Below are 26,278 nucleotides of genomic sequence, written 5' to 3' on the forward strand. Positions count from 1 at the left end.
CTATCCAAGTAAGCTGCCAGCAAAGGCTCTAACTATATATGATTAGTTTCAGGCCTTCATTTTTAGCGAGTCATCACCCTCTTAACAGCAGATGATGCCCCCTAGTTGGAATCAATGCGAGTGGACCAGCTCACAATAGGCTGGATTAATGATGAAAAATGTGTAGTCAGCCTGGAGGCCTTTGGACATTTATCACCCAATAGGTCTGCCAATTGGTGGGCTGCCCCCTGACTCATCAGGACAATACCTACTCTGCCTTAAAGAGACAGCGCACTCTCACTCTCACTCTTTAGGATTTTGACTTAATGAGACCTGGGTGAGAGAGGTAACATAACACAACATACTAGATTTGTATTATACATTTAAATACATTTTGAAATGTAATTTCCTCCCAGTCTCTTTTGCAATGCTAATGCAGTGCTGAGTGGATTTTAGCTAATTCAGTTATATTTAAGATGAGGTAAGGTTGCTAAGGGTGAATATTTCTCCTAAATTCTTCTGAACTGTAAAACATCCCTATGTAAATTGTTTGTTAAAAGATCGACTGTTTCTTATTCAACTGTAAAATCAGAGAACAAATGATGTGTGGTATTGTCTTGGAAAAATTTTCTTTGCCAATTCATCGAGGGGAAGTAACTTTCTGACAGGCAAGTGAAATCTCATCAGGGTTTCATCATCATCACCACCACCAGAATAAGTGTGTTTGGGATCATAAATATTCATGTTAATTTGCATACCAAAGATAGGATCTTATTACAATAATAGAATGTCCATCATATTTTAGAAATACCTATTCCTAAACTTTTGACGATACTAAGGGATAATTGTTCAGTGTTCTCCTTGGGGATTTAGTAACATGAAGTCACATTAACATTAAGTCGCGTGAGTCCCCACCATATGGCTGCCTCATAAGTTATTCTTTCAGTTATCAGTTGAAGTGAAGAGGATGTGAAGTGCAATGAGATTTATAAAACAGGTCAGTACAAACAAATACAGGTTCTAGCAAAACAAAAGTATGCTACTCAGTAAGATAATATAACAGAGAAATGAAGCATTGTTAAAGGTCTACTTCTCTGAATTGGGGTGTCAAGCTGAAGTTGTTCATACAGAGTATGTCTACATCACAAATGAAGGTATAATTTTGTAGGGCAGGTACAATCTCACTAGCATGGGTAACAATAGTAGACTTGGTAGCATGAGCTTCAATATTGGCTAGCTGCCATAATAGAAGCTGGCACAGAGCATGGGTACATGTCCAGTTTACTAGCCCAGGCCAAAGTCTGTGCCACCATGTCTTCACTACCATTGTTACCAATTACTCCTTCATTTGCAATGTAGTCATATCCTATGTGAGCAACTTGAGCTTGACACCCCAATTCAGACAAATAAGTACATGCTTAACGTTAAGCCTCTCTTTAAGACCCATTCCCTTCAATGAATCTTAAACACAGACTTGAAGTTAAGCATGTTTTTTGTGTGTTCTTCTGAATAGAATGGATTTAGGTGTATGTTTCAGTGCTTTCCTGAATTAAGGCATGTTACCTCACTACCCATTCTATATTGAATTGTTCTCTCAAACTTCAAAGCATTTTGCTGTCAAACAAACAAAACAGACTCATTATTAAAATTAACAAACTTGCTCAAGGCTCATCTTTATAATGAATTAAAGGTTCTGGCCTGCATTAGGAAAGTGCCTGCTTAACCATGAGGGATCTCTTCTAAACTCATAACTTTAAGCCAATGTGATGCCTTAGGAAAACAAACCAAGGTTTCTTTATAAAAAAAATTACTAACCATTCAAAATGCCTTTTTGGGGAGTGGGTGGGAAAAGGAAAATAAATTATCATCTCAATGGGTTTTTTAATGAAGAATGTATGTTCAAAGTTATAGGAAATCCTTTATATTAAATATGAAATGTCCGTAATCTTGCCTTCCATGGCCAGCAGATTTGATTAAGTACTTTTGTTTGGCAAATGTCATAAAGACGTCTCATTAAATTTTGAAAATTTCAAGATCTCTTAATATTGAATCAGGTTATTTTCTCTGCTATCATAAGAGATACAACAAATACATAAATCATAAATTCAGTTTCAAATTGCTAATCATGCTTATTAAAAAGTGACTCAGAAGATTAGTAACATTATTATATTACAAAACAGTTCAGTCAACTTAACAGCTTAAAAATCTTAACAGGTACCTTAAACTTTTTCCACAATTCACAACTTTTTCACAAATCTATGAAATCCATTTTAATACAAAAATGAGACATAACCCTTATTTAGGGTTAAATAGTGGCTTTATCAGAAGCTGAGCAAGAAGCAGCACATGGTTGAGCTGCCACAGATTCAGACCAGAGACCCACCTCAACAGCTGTTCTTTGTATGCATAGCCCCAGAGTGGGGTGTAAGTGGTGTGGAAGCAATTGTGTGGGCTTGCCATGCTTCTATCTCAAACTGGCATCTCTTTTGTCAGACTGTATTATGTAAAAAAAAATATTCCTCATGTGCACATCAGTGCTACTATATACTGGCCTTTTTTTTTTTTGTTCAACTCTGTTGCTTGAATGAAGCATCATCCTGAACATGTTTTTCCTCAACTATCATAGTTAGTCTATAAATCAGTTCTTTATGATACATATTGGGTTAAAACGCTGACGGGCAAGTACTTTTATTAAAAAAGAAACTATAATCTGTTGGCTGAGAAAGTCAGGTCATTTGGTCTCTTCTGTCCAATCTTTGCCATTAATTCACACTGCACACATTTGTTAACTGACAAATCTTAAACAGTATTTTGCTAAACTCTTTCATAATTTGTTCAACAACATACAGTTTACGTTTTGCTTAGTTTTGGAGATCATAGAAAGAAAGAAAGAAAGAAAGAAAGAAAGAAAGAAAGAAAGAAAGAAAGAAAGAAAGAAAGAAAGAAAGAAAGAAAGAAAACTATTCATTAACGACTATGCCATGTATCATCAGGCCATTGCTTTATATTAAGGGGAAAATATTAGTTATAACTTATGCTCTCTGTGTTAGCACATTTTTACAAGTCATCCTCATTGATATCCCAATGTGAAGAATTTATAGGTCTGCTATAAAATTTTATTGCAAGAAATAAGGATTCTCAAATAAACCAAGATGCATTTTCTGTCTTAAAAGTTCAGCAATTAATTCGCAGGGACTTGTTCATGCATAGTGTTTTTTCCGTACTAGAAGAGATATCAGTTACTACTTGGGTCTCGGGATATTTTTCTGAGTAAAGGAAATGGTCTGAAATGTGGAACAGTAATACATTTCCCTATGTGGTCTTTAGTTAGAGGTGTGATTTAATTCTGATTATTTTTATTAAACTTTTTTTAAAATTTTCTTTGCCTTACTGGTCAATGACAAGAGAAACATCTCCATAAGAATAATTTCAATCGCAAGGTACAATTTTCCCTAGATTTTACAAAGGACAACAATTAGTACGGCTAAGTGGAACAGTGGTTTAGTGCATTAGTATTTCATCTCTGGAGACGAGGGTTCATATCTGTACTAGGTCACAAGTTAAAAGAGGTTGGCAATCTCAATTAAATCCATAGTCGATATTTAGCCATGTCATGAAGCAACTGCACCATCAGGCATTTCTGTTCAGGTTGAGACCTAGTACTGAAGCAGGGGGTGGGTTGCAGGTCAGGATTAAGGCATATGAGCTAGGCTGTTTGGAAAAGGTTTACACCACTACCCGTTACAGAAACAAAGTGGGTGAGATAATATCACCTCATCTCTCTAACATCCTGGAACAACATGGCTATATCAACACTGCACATCACTACCCATTGATATTTATCACCTGCTTTCAAGAGGAAACAAAAATATTAAATTTCCACCCAGGAACCCACCCCCACCCTTCCCAAAAAAAAACCAACCCATATCAAATTATACTTCAAGTGCGTTTTTTTTCCCTCTGAAAAGTGACTTGTACAAATTGCATCAATGGGGCTCATGTTCATTATCTTTCAGTTACTTCTTTTTAGGTTCCTTGTGTGAAATTCTGTCCCCATTGAAGTCAATGGGAGTTTTACCACTGACTTCAATGGATCTAAGGTTTCACTCTGTATGTACAATATGTAATCTCTAAGGTAGCTCATTCCAAATTTCCATCTCAAATTTGCTTTGTTTACAAGTAAAAGATGTTTTCCTTCCTCACTGCCAGCCCTGAAAACTCGTCTGGGGATCTGAACATCAAGCTGTATTCCCCACAGCTTAACCAACCATTGCACTCTAACCCACCTAAGGTGTGTTATAGCAGCTAGGTTCAGCTGAGATGTACACCTCAAAGTAAAGATTCTGTAACTGGAAATTATAATGGTTGTCACTAAGACACCAACATTTGTCTATAGTTCCTAATCAGAGATCTAATATATTGCAATTATATCCAGGATAGGAAATATATATTACACAATAGGAAATAAATGTAACATCTGAGATACTTCTTAGTGGCAGCCATTGTCACATTTTTTTAATGAAAATCACTACAGTTAACAGATGTTTTTGTTGATGTATGAGTCAAATAGGAATCAGATTAATCTCCTATAGATATTAGTAGAATTATTTTAAGTATAATATAAGTAGAATTAGTAACACTTATTTTTATCAATACAGTAAGATACAGTATATATGTAAAACATATAAAGAGCAAAATTTTGGTTAATAGTTTGCCATTTTTACATAGGTACATTCTTGACCTTTCCTTCCTCAAATTTAAATGTAGAGTTAGAAAAATGATTTAATTAAGCAAATTTGTAAATCGGACTGGGAAAACAGTTTAAAACAATCTTTAAACAAATCCTGTTCAAACATGCCTGAACAGAACCTGGACCACAGTCTTAACAGAAGGAGAAACCTAGTGCAGCCCTAACTTGTGCTGACTTTTCTATTACATGCTATGTTTGTTTCCAATGTCTCATATATAGGTAGCTTAACGCGACTCCTCCCATATGATACACTCTCATTTATGTTTATCGATGTTCTGCATGATGCCATTTTTTTCTGTTGTAAATTGCAATGCTAAAATGACAAGTAGGAAGCTTTGGCCTTGGGCTGAACTTTGGAGGCTGAATGTGTAGCAATCTGCTACCCTTCTTCCTGGTTCTGTGGCTTATGGGTCACATGAACATATGGCTGGTGAGCGAGGAAGATCACTATAGACACACATGTTTAGGAAATAAGACCTAGCCATAAAATCAAGGTTTAAGTCCACATTTCTCAAAAGTTTGGTGATATTCATTCAGCACTATGACAGAGGATTTGCGGTCTGTCAATAATTTGTTTTATGGTAAGAATTAACAGACTTTAAAAAAAATGTGACTGGGTGTTTTCAGCTGGTGAGCATGAATTATCTCCTATAGAGAAGTGCAATGGGGTATGGGTCAAAAATTGACCATAACACTAAGGCCATGTCTACCCTATCACTTATGTCTGCAAAACTTAGGTTGCTCAGGGGTATGAAAAAACCCACCCAACTGAGCAACACAAGTTTCATTGGCATAAGTAGTAGTGTGCATAGTGCCATTTTGGTGGGAAAAGTTGTGTGGTTCAGTTGTCAGTGTGTATATTTAGAATATCAGGGTTGGAAGGGACCTCAGGAGGTCATCTAGTCCAACCCCCTGCTCAAAGCAGGACCAATCCCCAGACAGATTTTTGCCCCTGATCCCTAAATGGCCCCCTCAAGGATTGAATTTACAACCCTGGGTTTAGCAGGCCAATGTTCAAACCACTGAGCTATCCCTCCCCCATTCAGTTGTCAGTGTAGATGAAGGCTAACATCCTGGGACTGACATGGCACAACACTGCATACAGCAAGAGCTAAACAGACAGTCAGGAGAGGCATATCTGAACATACACACTGATTAAGGGACTTGAAAAGTAAGTCCTGGGCACAGAAAAGTGGGAGCGAAGGGATAATATAGACAGCATAAGATGCTGACAGACCAGAAGAGCATTCAGAGACAGAATATTCCTTTCAAGGGATATAAGCTCTTTGCTAATCTGCTTTCGGTATCTAAACAAATAATGCCTTGTTTAACTTAGCATATCAGTAGTGTGACTTTAGATATATTACAAAAACACTTTTTTTTAATTCCACTGACTTTGTTTTAAATAAATGTTGTTTAAATTAAGTTTACTGCTTTATGAATAATTCCATGCTGACATCCCCAAGGAGGAGAAAACTCTGAACCTCAAAAGACAGGTGCTGATAAATTTATATGACCATCCTCAGTGTCGGTCAAGGGGCATGGACACAAGTGTGTCTTCCAGTGAACTGTGTTACCAACATGTAGTGGTACAAGTAGATTTGTTATGATGATTTTATTCAGAGTTTCCCAGTATTTAAAGGATAAAGGAGTCTGTGACCAGGATTTGGGCCCGTCTCTATACACAATACAGACACATACATAATATCATATGATGTTTAAATAAAATTTATATAATTTCACATTTAAAATGGGATCTTCATTTGTAACTAAACTTTATTCTCTACTTTTTGGAAGGGATTGAAAAGTTTCTCTAATTAACTTTAGCCTAGCACAGTAAAAGACCTGTCATTGTTCACAATAAAACTCATCTTTCCAGTATTATTAATATATTTTCTCTGAGAAGAGGAAGTATTGTTCTTTGCCAACAAGTATCATTCATCTCTAGCAAGAGCCACCTTAAAGCTTTCAACATCATGCAGGAGGATTTCTGCTGCCTGAAAGAATAGCATGACAAAATGATTGGCCTGTTGCCTGCTTTATAGTCTCCTACACTACTTCAGGATATCCTTCTTGTATATGCTCCCACATACCTCATCCACTCTTGCAGCACAAGGACTGCATAACAGCTTGATACATATGTGCCAATCACAGAGGAAAGGCAGCTAACTGTTATTTCTGTTTCTTTTCTATTATCCTTTCTGATGGGTTTAAAAAGATCAAAGGCAAGAGGAAGTCCAGCAACAAGCCCTTCCCTACCCAGATTTTGCTCACAATGGAATTGTGTGTACTACAATGAATTTCACTGTGTGTATCAGCTGCTGGTCTAATAGGAATTATGACATTTGGTCTGAAAAGAAAATAGGATTCTTTCTTAAGAGTTGAATCAAGAGATAAAAGCTAAAAGGAGGCTACTAGGTCGGGTTTTGTGTACTTTGCTCTCAGAGCTATTATCCTGGTCTTGAGAAATTTCTGGTTGAATAGACTAGAAATCACAGCTTTTTGCTTTAAGTGAAGCATTGTATGATTGGACACTAACTACTTAATGTGTTACTCCACATGCTACAGACATATCATAAGGCAGCCATCAGAGATGTACGGTAAGCCCGTTTCCCATATTATAAGATTTTTCACTATATTTCACTTAATACTATAAAAAACACAACTGCCAAATCAGTCTCCCAGCAGAGGCGACCTTAGCATTCACTGTATTTGCTTAAATATGTTAGGAAATGCACCATCCTATCCATTTGCAAGCACAGAAGATTTACAAATACATGTCAATGCAGCTTCCTCATGGACACTTTGATATGTATGCTGTGATTTTAGTCATGACAATATCTGGGAAAAATCAGTAGGCAGGACATAGGACATCTAGTTTTAGATGCTAAGCACATGTTTTATACCCACAATAATCTTATGTTTTAATACTGTAGTCACCATGCCAGAGCCAACTTTGAAAGACACTGTCAGGATTCCATTCCTTCCCCACTCTGAACTCTAGGGTACAGATGTGGGGACCCGCATGAAAGCCCCCAAAGCTTATTTCTACCTGATAAACTGCCACCACCATGTGCTTTTACAAGAAACAGGGAAAGAACCACTTGGAGTTCTTCTTCCCCCAAAATATCCCCCCAAGCCCTTACACCCCTTTCCTGGGGAGGCTTGAGAATAATATCCTAACCAATTGGTTATGAAGTGATCAAAGACCCAAACCCCTGGGTCTTTGGACAATGGAAAAATTAGTCAGGTTCTTAAAAGAAGGATTTTATTTAAAAGAAAATATAAAAATCATCTCTGTAAAATCAGGATGGAAAATAACTTTACAGGGTAATCAGATTCAAAGAGCCCAGAGGAACCTCCTCTAGCCTTAGTTTCAAAGTTACAACAAAACAGGGAGAAACTCCCCTCTAGCAAAGGGAAAATTCACAAGTTGAGAAAACAAAGGTAAATTAACACTCCTTGCCTGGCTATTACTTACAAGTCTGAAATATGAGAGACTTGTTCAGAAAGATTTGTTGAACATGGATTGATGCCTGGCCCCTCTTAGTCCCAAGAGTAAACACCACCAAAAAAAAGAGCACAAACACCACCCCCCCAGATTTGTCCCCTTATTGGTCCTTTGGGTCAGGTGTCAGCCAGGTTACCTGAGCTTCTTAACCCTTTATAGGTAAAAGGATTTTGGTGTCTCTGGCCAGGAGGGATTTTATAGTATACAGGACGGTTTTTACCCTTCCCTTTATAGTTATGACAGACACATTCAGGTTTGTTTTTATTAATTAATTATAATTATTATTCCCTTTTGTGAAGGGTTTGGGAGAGAAAAAGGCATTATGACTCCAAGAACAATCAGAAGATTGTTCACAGGTCCCACCATGAAATTTCCACAGGAGAGGGCTCAGGGCTGGAGCCAAGAGGTTGAAGTGCGGAGGGGGCTCTGAGCTGGAGCAAACAGTTGGGGTGAGTGGTGCAGGCTCCAGGCAGCACTGACCTCATGTGGCAGTTCCTGGCCAATGGGAGCTGCAGTGCCAGTGCTCAGGGTGACGCCTATGGGCGGAGGCAGAGCATGGAGCCCCTCCAGCCGCCCCTCCACTTAGGAGTCGGACATGCCAGCCACTTCCTGGGAGCCGCACAAAGCTGGGCAGGGAGCTGCCAATCCCACTGCACCACCAACTGGACTTTAAACACGTATTCCAGTGGAAAACCGAACACGTGGCAAACCTATAACCTCACACTCTGAACCCTGTGAGCCTGAGTCAGCTGATCCAGGCCACAGCTGTGGCATGAGTCTTTTATTGTAGTGTAGATGTACTCTAAAGATGAAATGCTAGGTGCATTTAAATCAAAGGCAAAACTGCTACTGTCTTCATTGGGGTCAGGATAATACCGTAGGCTTTACATAACCTTGACATTATGTCTGAGGCACTCAACCAAAGGCCAGATCATCTAGTCAGGTTGCTTGCATAACACACCAGGATTGCAAGAACAATTTGCACAGTGCGGGTGCTGAGAGACATTGAACCAAACTGTAACCCCTGTATATGATGGAAACCACTTCAAGCCAGGGGGTGCTGCAGCACCCACAGCACTCCTAGTTCCTGCACCTATGTAACACAGGCCATAGAATTTCATCCAGTGATTCCTACATCAAGACCATAACTTCTGGTTAAGCTAGTCCTTGCCCACACAAGAAAGTTGTATTAGTTTAATTACAAGCATGATTTTAAAAAGCTCTAGTTAAATCATTGCAAAAGGCTGTGTTGACACTTACTTCAGTTTAAACAAGTTTATTTCAGTTTAGCTTAAGTTGATTAGAAATCAATTTAGGCTCTATCAAAATAAGATACTCAAACTGAAATAAGAGTGTCTACACAGGGGTTTGCTTGGTATAACTAAAGTTAAATCAGTGCATCATTTTTGCATAGACAAGCCCTTAGTGTATTGGCAAGTTCTTCAAACATGAGAGATGCCTCATTGAAGGGGAAACATAATAACAGAAAATGTGGATATGACAGAGGTCCTTAATGACTTCTTTGTTTCAGTTTTCACCAAGAAGGTTGGTGGGGATTGGACATCTAACACAGTGAAAGTCAGTGAAAATGAGGTATGATCAGAAGAGGCTAAAATAGGAAAAGAACAAGTTAAAAATTACTTAGACAAATTTGATGTCTCCAATTCACCAGGGCCTGATGAAATGCATCCTGGAATACTCAAGGAGCTGACTGAGGAGATATCTAAGCCATTAGCGATTATCTTTGAGAAGTCACAGAAGATGGGAGAGATTCCAGAAGACTGGGAAAAGGCAAATATAGTGCCCATCTATAAAAAGGGAAACAAGGACAACCTGGGGAATTATATATCAGTTCACTTAACTTCTGTACCCAGAAAGATAATGGAGCAAATAATTAAGCAATCAATTTTCAAACATCTAAAAGATAATAAGGTAGTAACTAACAGTCAGCATGGATTTGTCAAAAACAAATAGTACAAACCAATCTGATAGTTTTCTTTGACAGGGTAACAAGCCTTGTGGACAGTGGGAAAGCTATCCCCACTTGACTTTAGTAAAGCTTTTGATGCTGTCCCGCATGACCTTCTCATAAATAAACTAGGGAAATGCAACCTAGATGGCGCTACTATAAAGTGGGTGCATAACTAGTTGGAAAAACCATTCCCAGAGAGTAGTTCACAGTCATGCTGGAAGGGCATAACGAGTGAGATCCCGCAGAGATCAGTTCTAGGTCTAGTTCTGTTCAATATCTTTCATCAATGATTTAGATCAGGGATCAGCAACCTTTGGCATGCGGTTCACCAGGGTAAGCCCCCTGGCGGGCCGGGCCGGTTTGTTTACCTGCTGTGACCGCAGGTTCAGCCGATCGCAGCTCCCACTGGCGAACCGCAGTCAGTGGGAGCCGTGATTGGCCGAACCTGCGGACGCAGCAGGTAAACAAACTGGCTTGGCCTGCCAGGGGGCTTACCCTGGTGAGCCGCATGCCAAATGTTGCTGATCCCTGATTTAGATAATGGTATACAGAGTACACTTATAAAGTTTGAGGATGATACCAAGCTGAGAGGGGTTGCAAGTGCTTTGGAGGACAGGATTAAAATCCAGGACAAACTGGAGAAATGGTCTGAAGTAAATAGGATGAAATTCAATAAGGACAAAGTCAAAGTACTCCATTTAGGACAGAGCAATCAGTTTCACACATACAAAATGGGAAATGACTGTCTAGGAAGGAGTACTGCAGAAAGGGATCTGGGGAATCATAGTGGACCACAAGCTAAATATGACTCAACAGTGTAACGCTGTTGCAAAAAAGGCAAACATCATTCTGGGATGTATTAGCAGGAGTGTTGTAAGCAAGACACGAGAAGTAATTCTTCCGCTCTACTCCACTCTGATTAGGCCTCAACTGGAGTATTGTGTCCAGTTCTGGGCGCCACAGTTCAGGAAGGATGAGGACAAGTTGGAGAGAGTCCAGAGAAGAGCAACAAAAATGATTAAAGTTCTAGAAAACATGACCTATGAGGGAAGATTGAAAAAACGAGGTTTGTTTAGTCTGGAGAAGAGAAGACTGAGAGGGGACATGATAACAATTCTCAAGTTTGTAAAAGGCTGTTACAAGGAGGAGGAAGAAAAATTGCTGTTCTTAACCTCTGAGGATAGGACAAGAACAAATGGGCTTAAATTGCAGCAAGGGAGGTTTAGGATGGACATCAGGAAAAACTTCCTAACTGTCAGGGTGGTTAAGCACTGGAATAAATTGCCTAAGGAGATTGTGAAATCTCCATTATTGAAGATTTTTAAGAGCAGGTTGGACAAACACCTGTCTTGAATGGTCTAGATAATTAGTCCTGCCACGAGTGCAGGGGACTGGACTAGATGACCTGGACTAGATCCCTTCCAGTTCTATGATTCTCCGTTTAATTTAAAGACAACTGGGATAGGATCATTAGACTATATTTGGATATTTGTGTATTAATGAAAATTCTCTGTGTATTTTAAAAGTTCTTTGTATTAATACTGAACAATTTATTCCAAATGAACAGTTTATCTTGTCATTTAGGGTTTTTTCACTGACTCTTGATATTTAATTCATAGCTTTCCAATAGTGATATGATGTATCTGAGTTATTTTTTATTATTATTACTTTAGTTTTTGCTTTAATCAAATGTCTTAACTCCACCTGGGGATTTATTTTATAGTGGAATCTGTGTCATTGCAACAAACAGCCTTCCTCTTTTAAATCAAACCAAGTAAGTGATGCAATAGCATGCTCAGTAGCATGTTGCCTCACCTTTGCTTTGAGGCATTGGTATAGAGGCAGGTGTCAGAATTCCCTTCATAATTTTGACAGGCCATTTTGCATATAAAAGGAACCTACCATCTAAATTAGTGCTCTTGGGAAAGTCAAAAGTGTGTTGACAAATATCACTGCTTTACTTTCAAGTTATTAATCCTATTGGTGGTAGTGGAGGGGAATTAGATAGAGTTTTGTTTTGAGGATCAGTGCTCTTCAGTTGGCTTTTGGCTTTCATAGTGAAGAATAACAATTCATAATTCAATTCCATTGTTAATCTTTTTCTCATAGAAATAGCTGAGATTCATGGGAAGCTCTGATATTTTATTGGTGTGTCTAGTTGCACAGAGCACATGAATAAAAATACTCTTAAAAATGCAAAGACAATTAAATATATTCATATAATCTATAAAACTATTTCATAAAAATGTATGCAGCTTCGAGATTTTCATGTGGACTTTAAACAAACTTCAAGAATCACTCGCAATTTAACTCCTTTTCTCCTGCATGTAATGTGACCCTTTATTGTCACTCATTTATAAAGATCCTTCACAGAAACAGAGAAATGGAAATAAATAGTCATACGAACAAGAAAAATGTACAAATGCTGCTAAGGATGAACTCTTTAAGGTAGGATAATGCCTAGGTTGAGACTGATCAAAGGACGTTTGTATTTCCATTAGGAGACACTGACATGGGTACTTTATAAAGAAACACATTCAACAATACCACATACATTCAGCCACAGAATTTAGAGCTATGTTCATCTAATCAGAGTTCCCAATTGCAGCTCATGGAGTCACAAGCGTGAGTAAAGATTCTCTTGTTCTGCCTAGTCCAGATAGAATGAGCATAATACCAATCACAGACCCACTCCCATGCCACCTATCACATAAGGATTTGAAGAATGCTGGTAAGTGGACTAGGTAGAAGGATTCTTCCCTAGCTTCCAAGAAACCAGGAATTGGATAGGAGCAAGAGAAAGGTGATTGTGTCAGCTGGATTCAGAATGAACCAAAGAACAATCATAGCTCACTATCCTGACAATGCTCAGGGGTGTTTTCTTTGTAATGTTGCATCCTTATGGTATATGTGGATGATGATGATGCAATGTCATGATACGAAGGGCCAGATCCTTGGTCAGTGTAAATTGGCAGAGGGGATGTATGTGTGTGTGTGGGGGGGGTAGGTAGACAGGCAGGCAGGGTCACCCCCCCTGCTGCCACCACCCAGATTTGCTGCTTGGCTGGTACTGAGCATGCTCAGTAACACTGATGAAGCGGGGTTTCCTCAGGTCACACCCCGCACACGCTATCAGCAGCAACAGATCGCCTCAAATAATAATGCTACACCAGTTACATGAACTTATGATTTGGCTCCATGGTTTGCAACACAATGGCAGAACACTAGGACTTCCCTATTTTGTGGCTATCCAAACTGCATTGAAAGAAGAAGCAATTCCACACCTTGACTGCCACTCAATAGGAACTTTGGTAATAGAGTCAATTCTGGGGAACATTTTTTGTACCCCTGCATCTGAAGGTAGCTGTTGTTAACCTATCAAGAAATCTGCCCTTCCCATAGTATTTCTGAAAAAAGCTTCTTGGACACATTATTTCTAGAAATGATATTCTATTGTTAAAAACAAACAAACAAACAAAACCCCAAAATCAAACAAACAAACAAAAAACCCCACTTCTATTAAACTGCAGAGAACTGGGCTCCTTGTGCCCTGTGTCAAATTTGAATAATATTCCACCAAATGCAAAGTCTTCCATGTTACTTTTTGTTATTCCAGACAAACATTGTTGGCAAAAATTAAAAAATAAATGCCTGTATTTGTAGAAATGATATTAGCTATCTGAAAATGAAACTTGTAACTTGATTATTAGAATAGCACGTGATACTGAACATTGTGATCTTCAGAATAGTATGCAATGCATTTGAAGTACATCATAAACTAAACGGGCCATTATATTCATCTAGTTATTAAAATAGGACCCTGGAGGGTCTAAGAGAAAGAACTCTTTGAATACATGTACAATTGTATGTTTCAAGCTTATTCCATGATTTAGTACTGTAACTGACAATATAAGTATTCCAGATTGATAGCATTTTTTATTTTCTTGTAAATTAAGATTCACACAATAAATTTGTAATGGAAATGATGATTAAATGGGACTTTTTTGCTACTTAGGTGCAATGTTTCATTGATAATGTAATATAGCAGCTCACTATTTGTTATTGACAAAATACTGCAAATATATTGCCACACATCTTTGAAACTCTGTCAATTAACATGCATTATGCAAACATAACACCAGGCAATATTCTCCAGTGTTTGTAGAGGACAAGAACAAACCTGAAGTTTCTATTAAATGTATTCTCCCTTTCTTCAATTAACTAACACTCGCCTTGGTTTGAAAAAGAAGGGCTTTTTTAGCCAACTACAATAAAATAAAATGGTAATCCAAATACACTCAGTTTCCTATCCATAAATCATTGCTATAAAGCTAAAATGCTTTGCTGATTTTAGATTTTGCAAAGTAGGCTGATGTAAGCTGTGTAGGGAAAAAAATACGCACTTTACAATTAATGTGATTGTCTCTGGAGATGCAGGTGTGCTGTCCAGTAATAAGAATGCCTCAAGAGTAATTATTCATTACACCAATCTTAATAAACAGCTTCCTAATTACCTATATGTATTTTGGGTATAAGGTTGTTTAGAAAGATTTAGTACAGTTCACTATCACAAGCCTGCAGAAAGTCGAACTGTACAGCAGATGTAACAGGCTTTATTCCATGGGTAAACTCAGAACCATTCAGGACTGCAAACAAACTGACAGAGTGCTGGGCTCGAGGCTGATATGGGGTGGCCACCTTTACAATACTTCGATGAAGACAATGTTTATATGAATCAAACGTTTTATCAATGTGCCTGTTCAGCTACTTTACAAGGCTCTGCATTTGTTTGGTAGTTTTATTAGTAGAGCTGTGGATAATTTATTATTTGCATAAGTCTTGATCAAAAAAACCTCAACGTCCACTCGACCTCTTCCCATGTTTGTGTTTTTCATCCTTTCTGATGGGCCAACATCCACATAGAATTGAAGAATTGTCCCACAGGAAATCTTACCACACAATTCACATTTGTGGAGTTTTGTTTTGTTCAGTTCATGCCCTGTAGCCATACCACCTTGGGCTTTGATCTTTTCAGATCTCTCAGACTGAGCAGGATCATTCCTTGTCTATTCTGGGCTGGGTGTCCTCCAGGGAAAACGCAGGTGCTGTAGGAAGCCCTTTGGTGATTCAGTAGCTGGCACTTTCCCCTCCAAGTGTCTGATCTACAGACTATTGAAGACAATGAAGGGTTTTCTATTAATTTCAATGGGCATTGGATCAGAGCCATTGTTAGTATTGAGCCAGGAATCCCAGGAAGGTGTGATTGAGCACTGTTTCTGGAAGTGCTACCTTTTGATGATATATACAACTGAAGTCCACTTGATATTAAATAGCTTATGACACTTAATCTTAATACCCAGGCAAAATTCCAATTTATCTAATTACATTCTGCCTACCTACATGACCTCCTGAAGTTTCAATTTAATACTCTACACTTCATTTGCTGTCCAGGTGCTGCTAAAGAGTTGTTGTGTTCCACCTTAAAGGTGTCTGTACGTTAGTGGTGGGTGAAGTGCACTTATAGTCTGTAAAGCATTTTGTGATTTTTAAAAAGTGTGTATAAATGTAAAATATCACATTAAAACCGTATATTTATACATCTGTTGCCTGATATATATCACGAGTACCCAAAGGTTAGTTACTGAAGAGACTTCCAGATGTACTGGCAGATGGTATTTAGTATGAAATTTTTCCCATGATAACTATGTGTTTATTTAAATATCAATAGACTAGTAACTTAAAAACGAAAGCCAAACTGAAGTCTGAAAAATTTCAGAATGCATTAGGGGAGAGAAATGTCCAACTACAAGACAAGACCATGGTGGCCTGATTGAGCAATACAACCAAGTATTAGCCACAACCAGTGGCATCTTGGTCCCAAAACATACCATGTAAAACCACCATGGCTCACCACTGAACTGTGTAAGAAGCAGCATAAAAACTGCAAGACCAGAACACTGATGACATAAAACCTGCTCTGATCCTCTCTGACAACAACCTGAGGATTGTTTGCACAACTATGGGACAGCTGCTAAGGAATTTAAGACTGCCTTGTTCTTTGTCATAAACTCTGTCAAATCACAGCTGGTTGACCTATTGTTAATAGTCAATTAGCTGATAAACCCATACTGCATCAGCAAACCTTGGATCCATATGTCACCTGCTGCAAAGAGCTCTAGAACTACTTCTTGGAAAAGATCAACCGAACAGTTTTTGAGGGATTAATGACAACAAGCTAGAAAAGAGATCCTGAACCATCCTGCTGAATTCCATGACAGTTTAAGCCACTGGACACTCCGAGATTCATCATTCCACTACATGTAACTCACGTTGTTTCTGTTCTCTAATGGCAGTTTTAAGAGTTTTAAGAGGCTGGTGGCACAAAGCCTACTTTTTCTGCAGAAAAGGGAAGACAACAAGCGGAGGTAGGAAGTCCCCAAGAGTAAGACACTGAACCCTTGGGTGGCCATGCAGACTCTGTTTTGATTCATCTCAATCTTTATGTTAATAAAGCATTTGATGCCTAGATACTGTGGTGATTGGTACCCTATAAATACAAAATATCAATTAGATTAGTTAGACCAGCAAATATACAAAGCAACCATGAGAGTCAGAAGATATGCATGCATGAATTTAACACTACCCTTCAGCTAGGTTACACTGAAAAAAAATTATCTGCAAATGAAACAGATAGAGATGTTATAGCTTAAACCCACCTAGACTGAATGGCTTTTGAAATGTTCAGGATACCCATCCTCTGCAGGCGAGGCATTCTTGTACATTTATCCCCCAGCAAATGTACCAAATATAGCTAATTTAATCATAGATGATCTTAATGCAACTCTCTTTCAACTGGTAAGTACTTTGTCAAACGTTCTTTCCAATCTCTGTCTACAGATTCTTCTTTGACCAGCACATCCTCTTCCACAGTGTTCATTCTCCCTCTCTATCCCATTACTTACTCTTTTCATAATTTCCAGTCTTTTTGTCTCTCCAGTGGCTCTGCTTTTTCCACCCCTCTCCTTCCTAAATTCCTGCCTATCTTCTTCTCATTTCCTCTACATTCAATTCTACCCTTCACTGATTAACTCCTCCTTACAGTCTACCCAGTCCACCTCTCTGTTGTGCAATTGTGGGTAATCTCTCATCATCACCAACTCTATTTTTGTGTCACTCCTCTTCTCCACACCCGCGTCTACATGCAATTACTGGCCTCCGTTTTGTGTACTTATCTATCTTTTCATATGTGGGCTGCAAACACTTAAGCATGTGCATATCTTAACATATGCATGTGCTTAATGGTTTACAGTGTAGATTGTAGATCTCAGTTGAGCTCCATGTAGGTTGTAGATTTGAACTCAGACCCCTAGATTGTAAATTCACTAGAATGGGAAATTTGTCTTTATGTTTGCAGAAGGCTTGTAAAATTTATGGAACTATATGTTGAATTTACTATTATTATTAATAGTAATCATGGGATTTAATGGCTTAAACAAAAATACCTTTAATTAATCTGATTCCATCTGTGACATCTGGTAAAAAATGAAAAAACAAAGCCAAAAACTGTAACATTTTAATAATTTGTTACAATTTTAAAAGCTTTTTATTTTTAAAAAAATATTATTATTTTTTAGGATCTTCATCCAAAACCTGTTAAAAAAAACAGTGAGTATCTTTCCATTGACTTCAGTGGGCATTTTGGATCAGGCCCTAGTTAGTTTTAAATATTTATTTGAGGTGCTGTTCAACACTGGAAACTGAAATTTTTCATTCCCAGAAAGCACTGGGACCAGCACTCCCATGCCATCCCACAGTATGACCATCTGTAGGATCAACTGTCTCCATGTCAATTCAATGGAGGAATTAAGTCTCCATGATTTAAGTGTTTGACGTCTTCTGAAACTCTTAACAACAAGGATGCCAAATAGGACCTTTCAAGGTTTTTGGTATTTTTTTTTAAATATGGATTTTTGTCCATTTACAGTAGCAGTAAGGCCTCCAATATTATTTCACATAGGTTCCAGACAGCAATTACAGAGTAAGAAGCATTTGGTCACTTACTCTACAAATCTTGTCTGGAAATGAACAAGCAGCCTAGAGGTTAAAAGTTTTCTATCCTCTTGCCAATCTCCTGAACTGAAATGACCCCTTTATTTATTTTTGTATTCAAGCTATTTTATTGCATTTGTCCAGACCGTTTCAGGAAGAAGGAGGGCATCTGTCTTTGAGATACTTTAGCAGACTGGCTCCCTAGAAAAGAGAGGGTGTTGAAGGAGAGAGACAGAGGGATATTACAAAGAAAAAACAAAAAAAATTATATACTTAAAAGCTAAAAAAAAACAATACTTGTTTTACCCCTTCTGGTTCACACTGACTTTTTTAGGCTTAGAGCACTTTTGAGGCTGCATCTGGGCTGATTATTATTAGCCTGTATACGTAACATGCAGCAAATTGTAGATCACTGTTAATTTCTGTATCCTTTTGGTGCACTGTGCTCACACTGCACTCCTTTGACAGACAAACTAGATAACATTTTTTTTAATTAAATCTTTACATGCCTGAGAATGACCCTGAAGAACTGATCACACTTGTAGGAGAGAGACTAAGAGTCTGCTGAAGCAAAGAGAGTGCACGCTCTCCTTTAGGACCCACTTCTGCAAATTGCTTGGCATGAGCAGACAACTGCACTTTTGCGCAACCCCACCAGTGAGGCTCTGCATTGGTGCAGAAGTCCACCCATGCAGAATAGCATGTAGGATTCGGGCATTAGTAGCCCCAGATGTAGTTTGGGAAATGACTTCTAGTTTCTTTGTTTGTTTTTAATCAAAAGATAAGTAACAGATGTACTTAAGAATTCATTTCTTCCCGATCAAAGAGTCAGAGCTTTGCCTTGGGCCATAGTTTTCCAAATGAATAGTCTAAATCTAGCTGCTTCTTTGAACCAACCACAGCCAGTACTAAGCTTGCACTGATGTTGACCCATCAGAGTTTCCTTTCTGTGGTATTGTATCCTTACTACAAGTGGTTTGCTAGTAAACATAAGATTGAATGGAAGCTCTGGGTCTCATCAACACTAAACATAGGACAGAAATGTCTGTGGCTCGTTTCCAGGCTGCAAATTACAGAGTAATTGTCAGTGTTACTCCAAACAAGGCCTGATGCTTTTATTGACTGCATCACCATCTCCTGCATAGCCTAGTGTTCAGTCAATAGCTGTCACTGGAGGGGAGCCACTAACTCACTGTTCCTGTCAGTATGTCTTATCTAATTACAAATGGGCTCCGGCTAAAGAAACTCTATCTCCTTATCACTGTCCACTTCAGCAGCAAGTTTGAGCTTCCAGATTAACTTATCCATATTATCCTTTTGCAGCTGACAGGGATTGTCTCCTCAAAAAGTTCTCCCTTCTCTTTGACCAGTGCAACTCCTGTTACAGAATGTATATCGTAAAGCAAAGATACCACCACAAGTCACTCTGCATGCAGGCATGTCGGGGAAAAAACAGGTAGCCAGTTAACTGTACAGGAGCTATTGCATTTTGATAATTTCTATAGTTTGTAAGCAAAGAGAGTTGGATATGACGGCCAATACTAATATGCTCTGGATTGTCAGGTACTTTAAAGAAAGGCCCAGATCCTCAGCTGGTATAAATTGGTGTCGTCAACAGATCTGGCTTCCAAACAGACCAAGTGTTTTACTATAATGTATCAAACCATATCATCTGCATCTGACTTGAGCTAAGTTTCCTGGGGAAGAGACCATGTGTAAGGAGTCTGCTGAGCAGTGATGGGTCAGCAGAGAGGTAGATCTGCTGGGAGGGCCTCTGTGGCTGCTCTTTTACTCCTGGGGAGTTGGATGAAATGTGGCCAGCTGGGGAGGGGCCCAGGGCAGTCAGGAAGGCAATTGGGAGGGATGATTGTGGAGGAAGAGAATCTGGGGTGCTGGGAAAACCTTGACCCACTAACAGGTACTGTGTCAATAGAAGGGCTTGTGTAAAACAGCGCTAATGGACCTCAGCAGGGGTCAACATTTACATGTCTGCCTCTTATCTATCCGGCTCTTAGTATGCTGGCAGTGCTCAAGAGATGAATACAATTAAAATAAGTGTAACAAAGTATCAAACCAATGCATTAGCCAGCTTGGGAGACAAATGTCATATAAAGGAACAAACATGCAGGGCCTGCTTTCAACCATGATGTCTCTTACACTTCAGCCAAGCGTGCTGCCAGTGCCCCCTGCTATTGATACGAACCAGTGAAAAACAAAACTATTTTAGAGAGGAAAAGATATGAAGATAATAATGATGGCTGATATTTTTAAAATAGTCTAAAGGATTGTGACAGTTTTAATGGAAGATGTGTCTGTAAATCCCCTAAATCCCCAAAAGAATATTATGGGCATGTTCTTTCAGTGCATACATCTAACTTCCATTAGTTATTGGGATTTACGTGAGCTCACTGATGGGAAAATATATTCTTAATGAATGGACTGGGAATCTTTTAAAGGATAGTAAGATTCTCTCTCTCACACGGTTTTCCATTCTCCTGGTGATAAATCCAATTATACCATGTACCTGGCAAATCAGAAAAAAAGAAAAAAAAAGAAAACTAGTTTAAAAGTGAGCTAACATGGGAAACTACTGTCTTTGAGGTTTTTCTACAATGTTTTAAACTTACTCACGGATTAGTCAATGACAAAGCAAAGCAAAATCACTGCTTAAAATGTTATTGCCCCGGTAGTCTAAAACTATGGAGCTAATACTCTCCCTGAAGCTTTCCTAGTAAAATCAGTGAATCTCAAAGTTGAAGATATTTTTGCTGAGTTTTGGTATTAGAAACTCCAGCCAAAGCTAGGTGGGGTTTTGTTGTTCTTGTTTTTGTTTGTTTGTTTTTTGTCCGAATGTAGGCAGAGAGGAAGCAAACCACTGAGATTCCAATTCAGAAAGTACAATGACCTCAAATTCTCCATCCCTTGAGTTGGGTCATGTTGTCAGATTTGTCATACGGAGAAAATAAAAACCCTTTCAGGTACATTCTGTGTTATAATAAAGTCTTTCTTCTGAAGTGGAAAGAATATGAAGAAACATGAATGGGAATAAATAAATGTAAAAAGTTTAACTGACAGGCAGCTCACCAGGACTTTTACACAAGACCAAAGTATAGAGCAAAGAAAGAAGCCAAGACAAGCCACATGCAGCTGAAACAAGTATCCAACAAAAGTTTACGAGAGAACTACACACCTACAGCTTTCAGAGTGGTAGCCGGGTTAGTCTGTATCAGCAAAAACAACAAGGAGTACTTGTGGCACCTTAGAGACTAACAAATTTATTTGGGCGTAAGCTTTCGTGGGCTAAAACCCACTTCATCAGATGCAGGGCCGGCTCCAGGCACCAGCACAGCAAGCAGGTGCTTGGGACGGCTAACAGAAAGGGGCGTCATGTACAGCTCTTTGGTGGCAATTGGGTGGCGGGTCTCTCAGGCCCTCTCGGAGGGAAGGATATGCTGCCGAATTGCCGCCAAAGAATGAAGCGGCAGCAGTAGAGTTGCCGCCTAAGTGCCGCTAATCACGGCTTTTTGGTTTTTTTGGGGTTTTTTTGGCCGCTTGGGACAGCAAAAATGATGGAGCCGACCCCGATCACGTGGAGTGAAAAATTCAGTAGGCAGGTACAAATATACAGCACATGAAAAGATGGGAGTTGCCTTACCAAGTGGGGGGGTCAGTGTTAATGAGGCCAATTCAATTAGGGTGGATGTGGCCCATTCCTAACAGTTGACAAGTTACTTTTGTAACACTTTTTGTATATTTATACCTGCCGACTGAATTTTTCACTCCATGCATCTAATGAAGTGGGTTTTATGCCCAAATACATTTGTTAGTCTCTAAGGTGCACAAGGACTCCTTGTTGTTTTTACATACCTACAGTTAGGCTACCCTGCTCCTGTAATTGCTCAACTCAGCTGAAATGACGAAGCTGTTACCAGGAAGTAATATGCTCACATGGCAAGATCAGACCTTTAGTTTCTGGATTTAGACATTGAACTGTTCATGTATCAGAGGGGTAGCCGTGTTAGTCTGGATCTGTAAAAGCAGCAAAGAATCCTGTGGCACCTTATAGACTAACAGACGTTTTGCAGCATGAGCTTTCGTGGGTGAATACCCACTTCTTCAGATGCAAGTGGTGGAAATTTCCAGGGGCAGGTTTATATATGGAAGCAAGAAGCAAGCTAGAGATAACGAGGTTAGTTCAATCAGGGAGGATGAGGCCCTGTTCTAGCAGTTGAGTGAAAACCAAGAGAGGAGAAACTGGTTCTGTAGTTGGCAAGCCATTCACAGTCTTTGTTTAATCCTGAGCTGATGGTGTCAAATTTGCAGATGAACTGGAGCTCAGCAGTTTCTCTTTGAAGTCTGGTCCTGAAGCTTTTTTGCTGCAGGATGGCCACCTTAAGATCTGCTATTGTGTGGCCAGGGAGGTTGAAGTGTTCTCCTACAGGTTTTTGTATATTGCCATTCCTAATATCTGATTTGTGTCCATTTATCCTTTTCCTTAGAGACTGTCCAGTTTCGCCGATGTACATAGCAGAGGGGCATTGCTGGCATATGATGGCATATATTACATTGGTGGACGTGCAGGTGAATGAACCGGTGATGGTGTGGCTGATCTGGTTAGGTCCTGTGATGGTGTTGCTGGTGTAGATATGTGGGCAGAGTTGGCATTGAGGTTTGTTGCATGGATTAGTTCCTGAGCTAGAGTTACTATGGTGTGGTGTGCAGTTGCTGGTGAGAATATGCTTCAGGCTGGCAGGTTGTCTGTGGGCGAGGACTGGCCTGCCACCCAAGGCCTGTGAAAGTGTGGGATCATTCTCCAGGATGGGTTGTAGATCCCTGATGATGCGCTGGAGGGGTTTTAGCTGGGGACTGTATGTGATGGCCAGTGGAGTCCTGTTGGTTTCTTTCTTGGGTTTGTCTTGCAGTAGGAGGCTTCTGGGTACACGTCTGGCTCTGTTGATCTGTCTCCTTATTTCCTCGTGCGGGTACTGTAGTTTTGAGAATGCTTGGTGGAGATTTTGTAGGTGTTGGTCTCTGTCTGTGGGGTTAGATCAGATGCGGTTGTACCTCAGTGCTTGGCTGTAGACAGTGGATCTTGTGGTGTGCCCGGGATGGAAGCTGGAGGCATGAAGGTAGGCATAGTGGTCGGTAGGTTTTCGGTATAGGGTATAGGGTGGTGTTAATGTGACCATCAATTATTTGCACCCTATACCCTATACCGAAAACCACGTCCACCAATGTAATATATGCCATCATATGCCAGCAATGCCCCTCTGCTATGTACATCGGCGAAACTGGACAGTCTCTAAGGAAAAGGATAAATGGACACAAATCAGATATTAGGAATGGCAATATACAAAAACCTGTAGGAGAACACTTCAACCTCCCTGGCCACACAATAGCAGATCTTAAGGTGGCCATCCTGCAGCAAAAAAACTTCAGGACCAGACTTCAAAGAGAAACTGCTGAGCTCCAGTTCATCTGCAAATTTGACACCATCAGCTCAGGATTAAACAAAGACTGTGAATGGCTTGCCAACTACAGAACCAGTTTCTCCTCTCTTGGTTTTCACTCAACTGCTAGAACAGGGCCTCATCCTCCCTGATTTAACTAACCTCATTATCTCTTTGCTGCTTGAACTGTTCATGTTAAAGTTATACCTAATAGTTAGCTCTTTAGTATACTTTTGTAAATAGTACAATTGTTTTATAACAAATTTTACCACTGTTTTCTACTCTTAACAGCTGGAGTGTGAAGCGAGCTTCACACCCGCACAGGGGATTAACAGAGAATAAGACCTCGTCCACGTATTCCTTTGTAAGGGCTACACAGGCCTAATGGTAACGGTTGCTGCATGAACACTCCCCACAAGCCTCTGACTCAGTAGGAGGGCAGAGAGGGATAGGAAAGAGATGGGCACCTTATATTCCTTAATGTGTTTATCCTCACAACAGCCCTGTGAGGTAGGGAAGTGCTATTTTTCCCATTTTACAGATTGGGAACAAAGGCACAGACGGCTAAATTTTTAGTTACAGATAAGCAACTAGTAGGATTTTTTAAAGCACCTGGGTGGCTAACTCCCACTGAAATCAATGAAAATCAAGTGCTTTTGAAAATCCCACTCTGTGCCTATCTGCATCTGTAGGTGCATAAATATATCTTTACAAATATGGCCCAGAGAGACTAAGTAACTTGCCTAAGGTCACACAGAAAGTCTGTGGCATAGTAGGGACCTGAACCCTGATCTTGCAAATTCTAGGCTAGCTTCTTAAACAATGGATGAACCATCATCACAAGTGTGCCAGGCAGCACTGCTAAGCCAGAGCACCAAGGGTAGTAATTCCAGCAGTAAAACACCAATTCCCAGGAGCAAGGGGAATGTAAGGGGAAAACTGTGACTTCCTGGGCTGCTTCTGTAGTAGCACAGCAAAACACCATCTCTTAGTATGGGTAGTGTTCTTGCTACACATTCCTATTTCATTATCTAATGCAGTGTTTCCCAAACTTGGGATGCCGCTTGTGTAGGGAAAGCCCCTGGCAGGCCAGGCCAGTTTGTTTACCTGCACCGTCTGCAGGTTTGGCCAATCGCGGCTCCCATTGGTCGCGGTTTGCTGCTCAAGGCCAATGGGAGCTGCTGGAAGCGGCACAGGCTGAGGGACATACTGGCCGCAGCTTTCAGCAGCTCCCATTGTCCTGGAGCAGCGAACGGTGGCCAGTGGGAGCCGCGACGGGGCAGGTAAACAAACCGGCCTGGCCTGCCAGAGGCTTTCCCTACACAAGCGGTGTCCCAAGTTTGGGAAACACTGATCTAGTGTATAAACTACTTTATTATTGTACAAATAAAAAGAATTTAACATTTACTAACAAATCTCTCAATTGCAAAATATTTTAGACACCTTATCAAGGCAAGAACACGAGAGTTAGGAAAAGGTTTCTCAAATACAAACCTCTTAAATGTGCTAATAAAATGATCAATGCGAGATCAGCCAACCAAAGGCCATTTTTTGAATAGCTCAAGTATACGGCACGATATCTATATCTGAATGTGTTTTGATGTAGTGTTAGCCAAAATGCATGGCTGCAATCCTAATTAGGAAGAAAAAAATATGTCTGCAGAAGTTATAGAAGTATTTCAAAATAAAAAAAAGTCTCTCACCCAGCTAATTGTGTAAGCCTTTAAGAAGTAATTGATGAAATTAAAAAAGCTACAACAAAGAGGCTATCTTTGATCATCTTAAAAACTGCAAATGCAGGATACATCAGTGTCCTCCCGTATGTGATTGTCTTCTCCCAAGGGATGACATTGCTTATTCAACTTTCTTATGCAGACAAAAAATAAAGTGTCAAGAATAAATTAGGCAAAGATAAGAGATAAAAAAGTGGCTAATCTACAGATTTGTCATTTTTCACAGAGGCCATACAGAATAATTACGATACGTCTCTGACAGTGGACTGCCCTTAACCACTTAATACACTGCTAATAAATAACAAATAATCTGGTAGTAAAGATTAAACCCCAATAGGCACTAAGTAGGATAATGGAACCAGAAGACAAAACAATGCCTATGTTAAAATTAAAAAGAAAACATTACTTGGGAAAACATTGTTATTCTCAGAGAGTTCAGCTTGGTAGCAAACTAGACCTACAGCTACTGAAAGTCAGTATACCTCCACTGAACTCAGTGGAGCTATTGCAATTTACACCAACTGAAGTTTTAAGATAAAAATTACTACAGGGCCTAAACGACAAAGGCTCCTAACTCCCTGATTTTCAATGAGACTTAGGGTGGGATTCACAAAGCTTCTTAGGCACCTAACTCTCATGAATATAAATGGGAGTTAAGCAATCCCAACAGTAGGCCCCTAAGTAACTTAGGCACGTTTGCAATTTTTACTGTTGACGTCACTGAATGTCAATGGGACTCAGGAGCCAAAGTGCCTGCATCACTTTGAAAAATGGGATTTTAGGCACGTTTGAAAAATTTTCTCCATTATTAGACAGTAACTCTTTAGCATGGAA

The 26,278-nt window shown here is 39.5% G+C and overlaps 1 protein-coding gene and 1 long non-coding RNA gene across 6 annotated transcripts in view; one reads left to right on the forward strand and one right to left on the reverse strand.

Moving 5' to 3' along the window:
- Nucleotides 1-26,278, reverse strand: part of ROBO2 (roundabout guidance receptor 2) — an 855,475-nt gene that overhangs the window by 445,688 nt on the left and 383,509 nt on the right. The gene's annotated exons all lie outside the window — the stretch shown is intronic.
- LOC123361917 lies at nucleotides 16,517-21,210 on the forward strand. Its single transcript, XR_006576275.1, has 3 exons — nucleotides 16,517-16,637; nucleotides 19,585-19,717; nucleotides 21,118-21,210. It is a non-coding gene; the product is annotated as an uncharacterized LOC123361917 (long non-coding RNA).

Source organism: Mauremys mutica, chromosome 1, assembly GCF_020497125.1.
Source record: "Mauremys mutica isolate MM-2020 ecotype Southern chromosome 1, ASM2049712v1, whole genome shotgun sequence".
In the NCBI taxonomy this organism is placed as follows: Eukaryota; Metazoa; Chordata; order Testudines; family Geoemydidae; genus Mauremys; species Mauremys mutica.